This window comes from Arachis ipaensis, chromosome B9 (assembly GCF_059453495.1).
Source record: "Arachis ipaensis isolate K30076 ecotype BB chromosome B9, ASM5945349v1, whole genome shotgun sequence".
NCBI classification, from domain to species: Eukaryota; Viridiplantae; Streptophyta; class Magnoliopsida; order Fabales; family Fabaceae; genus Arachis; species Arachis ipaensis.
The window spans coordinates 41,782,727-41,793,670 of NC_142444.1; the positions used below are offsets into that span (position 1 = coordinate 41,782,727).

General features: G+C 39.3%; 1 non-coding gene across 1 annotated transcript; it reads right to left on the bottom strand.

The window, feature by feature from the left end:
• Nucleotides 1-5,074: 5,074 nt before the first annotated feature.
• LOC148544433 (small nucleolar RNA R71) lies at nucleotides 5,075-5,178 on the bottom strand. The gene has a single exon (XR_015901744.1). It is a non-coding gene; the product is annotated as a small nucleolar RNA R71 (small nucleolar RNA).
• Nucleotides 5,179-10,944: the final 5,766 nt, after the last annotated feature.

Below are 10,944 nucleotides of genomic sequence, written 5' to 3' on the forward strand. Positions count from 1 at the left end.
GAATGACTCTTGGCCCAACTCCTCCAAGACATACAAGAAGAAGAAATGAAGAAGGGCAACAAGTGGAAGCCGAGCAAGAAGCAGAACAAGAAAGACAGGAAGGAGAAGATAGAGAAGAAGAGCAAGAAGAGCAAGCAACTCCTGAAAGAAGACAACGAATTCCCAGAGACCCCATGGATATGAGCAGAATGCAGGAAATCATGGAAGGAATGTCTCAACAATACATGAGGTCTCAGGAGAGACAAGAGGACTTTCATCTAAAAATGATGGATATGCAAAGGAACTTTGAATCAAGATTCTTCGATCTGCAAAGGGAACAAAATTTACACTTACAGGAATCCTTCAGCCACATATGCCAACACCAAGATGCCAATGTCTTGGCAATCAAGGAAGCCACCACTTTACAGAATGCAAGATACTCAGTCCAAGCTGATTACAACATCAGTTCGCAAATCAAGCTTAACTACATAGGGGAACATCTACACAAGATGGACCCAGCATTCCCAGCTTATGATGAGTATTTCAAAGGGAGGAAAGAAGGAGAAATAAACAAGGCAATGATCCTTGAAAAAGGAGTGGAAGAAACGATGAAAAAGGCTGGATTCTGGAAAAAGCTCATAAGAAAAGACAAGGGAGGCACAAGTGGTCAAAAAGAGGCAGGAAGCAAGAAGAAGCAGGATCCCAAGAATTAAGAAGAACCAAGCAATAAATAAGAGGTGGTCTCGTTCCTTAATAATCAAATGATAATTGGTGAATTGTCTTTATGAACGTGTTTTCATCATAAGTCATTTAAGTGTTATGTGGAGTCTTTTTTTTATGAGTCGTTTTTTTTAGTATGTGTGTTTGTTAAGTGCTTTGAATAAAGTGAATGCCTGGATGTTTGGATATAACTTCACCTTCTTAAACAAGTGCGTGCCATGCTTGTTCTGTTTCTATAAAAATAAAAGAAAAGTTTGAACAAAAGTAACTTGGCTAAATTAGTGACAAATCAAGTAGAATTAAGTGGTGGTATGCATGCTTGATTGTTTAGTCAGATCACTAAAATTAGAGTGTAGAATTATCATTTTTTATGTAGAAAGTGAACATTGTCTATGGATCTTGATGAATAAATGTTTTTGGCCATGAAAAAGAAAGAAAAAGAAAAAGAAAAAGCCACGGAAAAAGGCAACCAAAAAGCAAAAAAAAAATTTAGAAAATAAGCTAGGTACCAATGGTTTGAACTTCTGAGACAAATGCCTGTGGTGTTTATGTATTAAGGATATGCTTGGATGAATAGGTTCTGAGGAGTGTTTCAACACTTGGTAACTTGGGTTAACTAACCCGGGATTATCAACCAAAAGTCCATTATCAAGAGCAACCTAAATACAAAACATTTAGTCACACAAAGAAGTGCTGGGCACCAATGTCTCAAGAAGAAATGTGAACTAAAATGCCTAAAGTGGATATGTGTAGTGCACTAATAAGAACAAGAAAATGCCAAAGGCTTGTGCAACACATGACACTAAGCAAACAAGGAGCAAAAGAAGCTCTAAGAAAAAGAAAAGAAAAACAAAGAAAAGAAAAGTGCCAAAGACATAAGAATAACAAGAGGCCATAGCAATGTTTGATGGATGCAATGAAAAAGTGATAATCCTACCTGATAAGTATGAAAAAGTGATGCTGCAACTTTCTGCATAAAACCCTTCTGATGAACTTCAAATGCTTGCTAATATAGCCAATGTAATTGCTTTCTGTTTCATACTTTCTTCTCAAATAACTCAGGACTTGCTTAGGGACAAGCAAGTATTAAGTTTGGTGTTGTGATGCCAAGGCATCATAGGCTAGTTTCACTAGCATTTTTCTGTTAGTTTTAGTTGTTTTATGCATTTTCTTGAGCTTAAAGTAACCAAAAATGGTTAAATGAAGAACAAAGTAATGAACCATCCAAACAATATGATTTTGATGCAAATTCCATGAGTTTTAGTTATATTACTTAAATGCTATGAATGGAAGATTTCTCATGAAATTTTGCAAGACTTTGATGCAATTGATTGGATGATTTCAGGGAAGAAGAGGCTAAGCAAGGAAGCAACAAAATCAATAAAGGAAGCTTGAATATCACATGTGGAGTTTAAGTTCCAGTTTAAGCCTAAACTGGAGCTTAAACGCCAAAATCATGAAGGATAAGAAATGCTGGGATTGAAGTTTAACCTCCAGTTTGACCTCAAACTGGAGGTTAAACGCCAGAATGAAAAGCCTCACTTAAGGAGCATTCCACATTTAACCTCCAGTTTGACCTCAAACTGGAGGTTAAACGCCAGAATGAGTATGCCACCCAGGGAGGAGTTCCACGTTTAACCTCCAGTTTGACCTCAAACTGGAGGTTAAACGCCAGAACCAGGAAGAGTACCAGGGAGCCATTCCACGTTTAAGCTCCAGTTTGACTCAAACTGGAGCTTAAACGTGTTCGATAGCTTTTCTACTCCAGGGTTGCTCTCTCCATCTCCACGTTTAACCTCCAGTTTGACCTCAAACTGGAGGTTAAACGTGTTCGACACCTCCAGGGCCACCATTCCAAGCTTCCACGTTTAACCTCCAGTTTGACCTCAAACTGGAGGTTAAACGTGTTCGACCTCCAGTATGCCTCCACCCTTTTCCACGTTTAACCTCCAGTTTGACCTCAAACTGGAGGTTAAACGTGTTCGACCTCCAGGGCTGCCCTTCCTATCTCCACGTTTAAGCTTCAGTTTAACCTTAAACTGAAGCTTAAACGTGTTCGACTACATGACTCTCCAGGGCTACCTTCTTCCATTTCCACGTTTAAGCTTCAGTTTAACCTTAACTGAAGCTTAAACGTGCTTCTACAAAAGGCCTCACTGGAAGTGTCTGGCGTTTAAGCTGCAGTTTAAGCTTAAACTACAACTTAAACGCCACTCTTGAAAAAGGTTTCTGGGCCAAAAATATTGTGATTTAAGTTAGTCTTTGAGCACAAATATTAACTTAAACTTACTTTGGTATGAAACCCAATTGAATATCATGGTTTATGGGATTGGGCCTGAAGGATTGATGAGTTTGAAATCTCAATTTATTGAGTCATGTGTCATTATTTGATTATCACTAAGTTGGCTCAATAAATGTTACAGGATTTGGATCAACAACCTCATCAAGATTATGGATCATAAACCCAAGGCAAAAGGAAAGCAAGGAGAGGCCTCAAAGCCCAAGAAGCACAACTGAAGCTCAATATAGAAAGTGTATAAATAGGATAGAAGTTAAGTTAAAAAAAAAAACTTTACTTTCATTATTTTTTAGCTAGTTTTCCTTTTCTTTGTAATTGAATTCAGAGCTATGATTCACTAAACCCCCTTTCATTGGGTTAGGGAGCTCTATTGTAATTCAATGAATCAATAATAGTTTATCTTCTTCTTCAATCTTTTCTCTTGAATTTTGTTAGAAAGCTTCTCGATCTAATTCCATTGAGTAGTTGTCTTGGGAAAGAAACTACTCATACTTGGAATCCTTCGGAGCCTTGGGAAAGGAATGGAGGATTCATGCTAGAGAAGCTTTCTCACAGTGGATTGGATTGGGGTTTGGATGGATATTGTGACATGTAATCCTACCAAATTGTGGTTCATGAAATTGTGTGGTATAATCAGTGATCAAGCATCATCTCTTCTTATGAACATTTAAACCAAGGGATTGGGAATTTGTTTGTTTTTAGAGAGCATTGGTGAGCCAAGGAATTGGGATCCAATCATATAAGATTGCCAAGCAAAATTCAATGAATGCATTGGTTGAGGAAGAGATATACATGTTTTGATTCGGAGATTTCAATATCTCCTAAACCCAATGAATTCCCCATTTCTGATTTCTACTTTCTCTTTACATTCTGCAATTCAATTCTTGCAATCATCCCCATTCCCTTTTAATTTTAGCAATTTACATTCTGCTCTTTAATTCATGCAATTTAAGATTCAGCCATTTAATTTTCTTGTCATTTACTTTTCCCGCCAATTTTACATTCCGCAATTCTCATCTCAAATCTTGATTCCGCTCAACTAGAACACACTTCTAATCCGAATTGCTCACTCAACCAATCCTTGTGGGATTCGACCTCACTCTATTGTGAGTTTTTACTTGACGACGATAACCGGTGCACTTGCCGGAAGGAATTTTGCCGATCGTGCAATTTCCTAAATCGTAGCATAACACTTTTATGCGCATCAAGTTTATGGCGCCGTTGCCGGGGATTGGTTTTCGATTGACAATTCTCAAATTGGAAGCTAACTAGATTGAGCAATTTTCTCTTGCTTTGTTAATTCTGTTCAAGATACTTGTTGAATTTTTAATTTCTGCACTTGGTTACATGCTTTCCTTCTTTATGCCTTTAAATTCATGCAACTAACTCACTGACTCACTAACTGTTTGAATTAATTCCTCAATTGAGCTAACCATACTCTTCCATTAACCAAGAGTATTTCACTTGTTTGTGTTTGAGCTGTGTTCTTGTATGACAGGTAGGAGAGGAGAGACATCAACTCCTCCATATACCGAACCAGAGAGGACCCTTCATAGACTTAGAAGGGAAGCAAGAGGGAAGAGAGTAGTGGGAGAAGAGGAATCTGAAGGAGAATCTGAGGACAATTTTGAGGAAGCTTTAGATCTCAACATGGATAGAGAAGTTCACAACCATGAGAGAGCTGATGGAAACGATGCCATCCCTGAGAGGAGGGTTCTTAGTTCATACATAAACCCAACCTCTGGGAATTGTGGTAGTAGCATCCAGAAACCACCCATTCAGGCCAACAATTTTGAGCTCAAGCCACAGCTAATATCACTTGTGGAAAATCATTGTTCCTTTGGAGGAAGTGCTAATGAAGACCCAAACCAACATCTCACAAAATTCCTGAGGATTTGTGACACTGTGAAGTCCAATGGAGTCCAGGAAGATGCCTATAAACTGCTTTTGTTCCCATTTTCACTTAGGGACAAAGCAGCTAAGTGGCTGGAATCATTCCCAAGGGGGAGTCTAACAACATGGGATGAGGTGGAAAGCAAGTTTCTGGCACGTTTCTACCCTCCACAAAAGGTCAATAGGCTTCGATCTGAGGTTCAGACTTTTAGACAACAAGATGGTGAAACTCTCTACGAGGCATGGGAGAGATTCAAGGACTTGACAAGGAAATGCCCACCAAACATGTTCCATGATTGGGTGCAACTGCACATCTTCTATGATGGGCTCTCTTATGAATCAAGGAAGGCTGTAGACCATTCATCAGGAGGTTCATTGAACAGGAAAAAGACTGTGGAAGAAGCCATTGAAGTGATCGAGACAGTGGCTGAGAATGAGTACTACTATGCATCAGAAAGGCACAACACTAAGGGAGTCATGGAGCTGAACCATGTTGATACAATTCTAGCCCAAAACAAGGTGTTTGCCAAGCAACTAGCAGAGCTTACCAGGCAATTAGAAACAAAGCAAGTGGCTGCAATACACACACAAGATCAAGAGGAAGTAGGCATTGAAGGAGGTGATTGGGATGAGGTTAACTATGTGGGAAACCAACAAAGGCAATCATATGATCCACATTCCAACACTTACAACCCAGGCTGGAGAAACCACCCAAACTTTGGGTGGGGAAACCAACAAACCCAACCACAAAACCACAAACCTTACAACCACAATCAACATAACAATTCCACATACCAAAACTCCAACCAAAGATCATACCAAGCCACACAAAGCACCTACTCCCAACCACCATATCATGGCCAAAATAATCAACATACCCAACCTAATCCGAACCAACAATTTCAAGATCAATTAAACCGGATAGAAGGAATGATGGCAACCATGAGTCAAGACATAGTTGAATTGAAGAGCTTCAGGGATGATGTGAGAACTACCTTAAGAAACCATGGTGAAAAACTCAAAAGGATGGAATCTCAAGTAGGAGAGCTATCTCAACAGGCACCCAAATCAACTGCAGTGTTCCCTAGTGACACAGAAAAGAATCCTAAAGGGGAACAAAAGAGAGTAAGATGGGAAGAATGCAAAGCCATCACCATAATGAAGGAAGTCTCAGAAGAAGAAGGAATCAGGCCCTCAGAGCAGGAACCAGAAATCTTGAAGGAAGGTGTGGAAGAAGTTAAGCAAGAAGGTGGAACTGAGCAAGCCAAGGAACTGCAAAAAGGCATGATGGAAATATACCAACCAAAAGCACCATTTCCTGAGAGGTTAGGAGGAGGTGAAAAAAGGAAAACCTACTCAAGGTTTCTAGAGACATTTAACTCTCTTCATGTCAATATTCCCTTTCTTGAGATTCTTCATCAAATGCCCACACACATCAAGTATTTAAAGGAATTGTTAAGCAAAAAAAGAGTTTTGAAGGGAGGACAAACAGTAACAATGAACAAAGAATGCAGTGCTCTCATCAAGAAGGACACACTCTCTAAGAAAACGGACCCAGGAAGTTTTCATATCCCTTGCATCATAGGGGAAACAAAAATTGACAGAGGATTCTGTGATCTAGGAGCTAGCATAAATGTGATGCCTCTAACTCTTATGAAGAGGCTACAACTGAATGAGGTGAGATCCACTGATGTAATCATACAACTGGCTGACAAAACTCAGAAGCAAGCTGAAGGGATAGTTGAAAATGTGCTGGTGAAAGTGGGGGATTATTATTTCCCCACAGACTTTGTCATTGTGGACATGGAGGAAAGCTACTTACACCCTATCATTCTGGGCAGACCATTTCTAGCCACTACTAGAGCGCTCATAGATGTAGAACAAGGAGAGCTAATTCTGAGAATACATGATGAACAGCTCATTTTCAAAGTCTTCAAACCTGCATCTGAGCCTGAACCAGAACCTGAAAAGCCTAAAGATGATAGTAGCCATCCGTGTTTGGAGGAAAGTAATCCAGCAGCTGAGACTCTAAAACAGTCATTGGAAGGCAAACAAGAGTTGCAAGAGTTAGAGCCACAAGAATCAGTGGAAACAGATCAGAAGGATCCTCCTGACATAAAGGTCAATGAAGAAATCCTCAAGAGAAAGGGAAGAGTGATAGGGAGATTGCCAAGAGGATGGAGAAACAAGAAAATTCCCACTGAAGGTTTTTCTCCGGGAGATAACGTGATATCAAGTCATTATCTGCCAATCCCACCTGGCCTCAAAACCATTCCTTCCCAGCTCCCTCAAGTGTTCACAATCAGGAAAGTTCTTTCTATGGAACATTTAGAGGTCATGAATGAATCAAGTGGGGACGTTTTCATAGTGAGAGGAGAGGACGTCAAGCACTACAATCCACCCTAACAAGGGACAACCGTCAAGCTAGTGACGTTAAAGAAGCGCTTCATGGGAGGCAACCCATGTTTTTAGTATCCTTAATCTTTAGTGCTTTGCTTTACATCTAATAAAGCATGGTTTCTTATGCATGAACTTGAATCCTCAGGACAACTATTGATTAAGTGCACTAAACCTTGCATGTAAATTACAATGGGTCTCTAAGTTTGGTGTGCCTGATGGCAATCCCAAATCTTACTCGAATTGAATTCCATCTTTCATTCAAGGTGCACAACCAAACATTAAGTTTGGTGTTCTTTTTGAACACAGTTTATGAAAAGCAAGAAGTTCCTCTGGATTTCAAAATTCATGACAAGTATACCATTCACATGTTTTAATACTTTGGTTTCAATTACTTAGGGTAGTCACTTTGTTTAGAATCAAAGAGCCAAGGTGACTATGATTTATTAGAATTATGCACACTCATTAAGGACAACCAATATGGATTTCATGTCATCAGGAGACTTAACCAAACACTAAGTTTGGTGTCCAAATAATAAGTGTGCATACATGTAGAAGTCACGGCTATAAGCTCATAAAGACAAGCATTGATTTACATGTGCAAATATTATTCATAATTCACATGGACCGAAAAATGATAGCAAATTTGTTTGTTTGTGCAGGTACAAAAGAAAAGACAAAAATGGAGGAAAAAGACAAAGGGAGGTACGTGCTTGGTCAAAAAGAAAATTCACAAATCTTTGAAACTAACACATGGGAAAAGGAAGTTCTGCAAGAAAAGAAAGCTACATGTACAACCTAATGCATCCAGAATACTTCCAAGAAAATGAAAAGCCAATCGTCCTTATCTACAATTCATATATTTACCATCAAGCCACCCTTCACAAACCACCCTAGCCGTTCATTTTTCACTCATGGGCACTATAAAGAACCACTTGGGGAACGAGTCCCACACCACCAATTCTCCTTCATACACATTTTCCTTCATCATAGCATAACTATCTCTTGCCGAAAACAACCTCACCACACCTCCAACAACACTTCTTGCTTCACCTTGTCAACTTTAGCTTGTCACTTACCAAAACTAAAAAAAAACCAATGGCAGCTTCATCTAGCCACAAAAGAAGAAAAGACAAGCAGCCAATGGAGGAAAACAGGGAATTCGATGCATGGAGATACAGATCAGTGTTCCATGAGATTCAAGCCGAATGGATGAGACCTAAAACGGTACTAGCTGAGGTTCCCTTTGACCTTGAAAAGGATGAGTTCCCAGGTGTTTGGGAAAAGATCAAAAAGAGGAAGTGGGAGCTCCTAACTAAGCCAATCACTAGAATCAACATCAACTTGGTGAAAGAGTTTTATGCAAATGCAGTAAGGGAGGATCAAACCAAGAACCCCACATACAAAAGCTATGTGAGAGGGGTGGAAGTTGACTTCAGTCCCAAAGCAATCATGAAAACTCTTGGCCTGAAAAACATACATTTCAGCCAAGCAAGTTATGAAGAAAGGATGATAGGAGAACCTGACTATACAACTATTGCTGAAGACCTTTGTGCCATCAGAGTTGAATGGGTGAGAAAAACAAGAGGGGCTCCAAGAGTCTTGAGAAGGGGAGACCTAACACCTGAAGCTAAAGGGTGGTATGCAATAGTTAGGAGATCCATCCTACCCACTGCAAACTCTTCAGAAATAGTCCCTAAAAGAGCCATCTTGCTACATTGCATTATGGTTGGAGGAGAGATCAAAGTTCATAAACTCATTGCTGAACAGATACAAGAGTTCAGTGAGAAAAGTGACCCTGAATCCTGGCTCCACTTCCCTAGCACTATCATTAGACTATGCATCGATGCCCAAGTACCACTTGAGGATGAAAGACCTAATTGGCTATATCCTGGACTGGCCATAACTGCGCACAGAATGACTCTTGGCCCAACTCCTCCAAGACATACAAGAAGAAGAAATGAAGAAGGGCAACAAGTGGAAGCCGAGCAAGAAGCAGAACAAGAAAGACAGGAAGGAGAAGATAGAGAAGAAGAGCAAGAAGAGCAAGCAACTCCTGAAAGAAGACAACGAATTCCCAGAGACCCCATGGATATGAGCAGAATGCAGGAAATCATGGAAGGAATGTCTCAACAATACATGAGGTCTCAGGAGAGACAAGAGGACTTTCATCTAAAAATGATGGATATGCAAAGGAACTTTGAATCAAGATTCTTCGATCTGCAAAGGGAACAAAATTTACACTTACAGGAATCCTTCAGCCACATATGCCAACACCAAGATGCCAATGTCTTGGCAATCAAGGAAGCCACCACTTTACAGAATGCAAGATACTCAGTCCAAGCTGATTACAACATCAGTTCGCAAATCAAGCTTAACTACATAGGGGAACATCTACACAAGATGGACCCAGCATTCCCAGCTTATGATGAGTATTTCAAAGGGAGGAAAGAAGGAGAAATAAACAAGGCAATGATCCTTGAAAAAGGAGTGGAAGAAACGATGAAAAAGGCTGGATTCTGGAAAAAGCTCATAAGAAAAGACAAGGGAGGCACAAGTGGTCAAAAAGAGGCAGGAAGCAAGAAGAAGCAGGATCCCAAGAATTAAGAAGAACCAAGCAATAAATAAGAGGTGGTCTCGTTCCTTAATAATCAAATGATAATTGGTGAATTGTCTTTATGAACGTGTTTTCATCATAAGTCATTTAAGTGTTATGTGGAGTCTTTTTTTTATGAGTCGTTTTTTTTAGTATGTGTGTTTGTTAAGTGCTTTGAATAAAGTGAATGCCTGGATGTTTGGATATAACTTCACCTTCTTAAACAAGTGCGTGCCATGCTTGTTCTGTTTCTATAAAAATAAAAGAAAAGTTTGAACAAAAGTAACTTGGCTAAATTAGTGACAAATCAAGTAGAATTAAGTGGTGGTATGCATGCTTGATTGTTTAGTCAGATCACTAAAATTAGAGTGTAGAATTATCATTTTTTATGTAGAAAGTGAACATTGTCTATGGATCTTGATGAATAAATGTTTTTGGCCATGAAAAAGAAAGAAAAAGAAAAAGAAAAAGCCACGGAAAAAGGCAACCAAAAAGCAAAAAAAAAATTTAGAAAATAAGCTAGGTACCAATGGTTTGAACTTCTGAGACAAATGCCTGTGGTGTTTATGTATTAAGGATATGCTTGGATGAATAGGTTCTGAGGAGTGTTTCAACACTTGGTAACTTGGGTTAACTAACCCGGGATTATCAACCAAAAGTCCATTATCAAGAGCAACCTAAATACAAAACATTTAGTCACACAAAGAAGTGCTGGGCACCAATGTCTCAAGAAGAAATGTGAACTAAAATGCCTAAAGTGGATATGTGTAGTGCACTAATAAGAACAAGAAAATGCCAAAGGCTTGTGCAACACATGACACTAAGCAAACAAGGAGCAAAAGAAGCTCTAAGAAAAAGAAAAGAAAAACAAAGAAAAGAAAAGTGCCAAAGACATAAGAATAACAAGAGGCCATAGCAATGTTTGATGGATGCAATGAAAAAGTGATAATCCTACCTGATAAGTATGAAAAAGTGATGCTGCAACTTTCTGCATAAAACCCTTCTGATGAACTTCAAATGCTTGCTAATATAGCCAATGTAATTGCTTTCTGTTTCATAC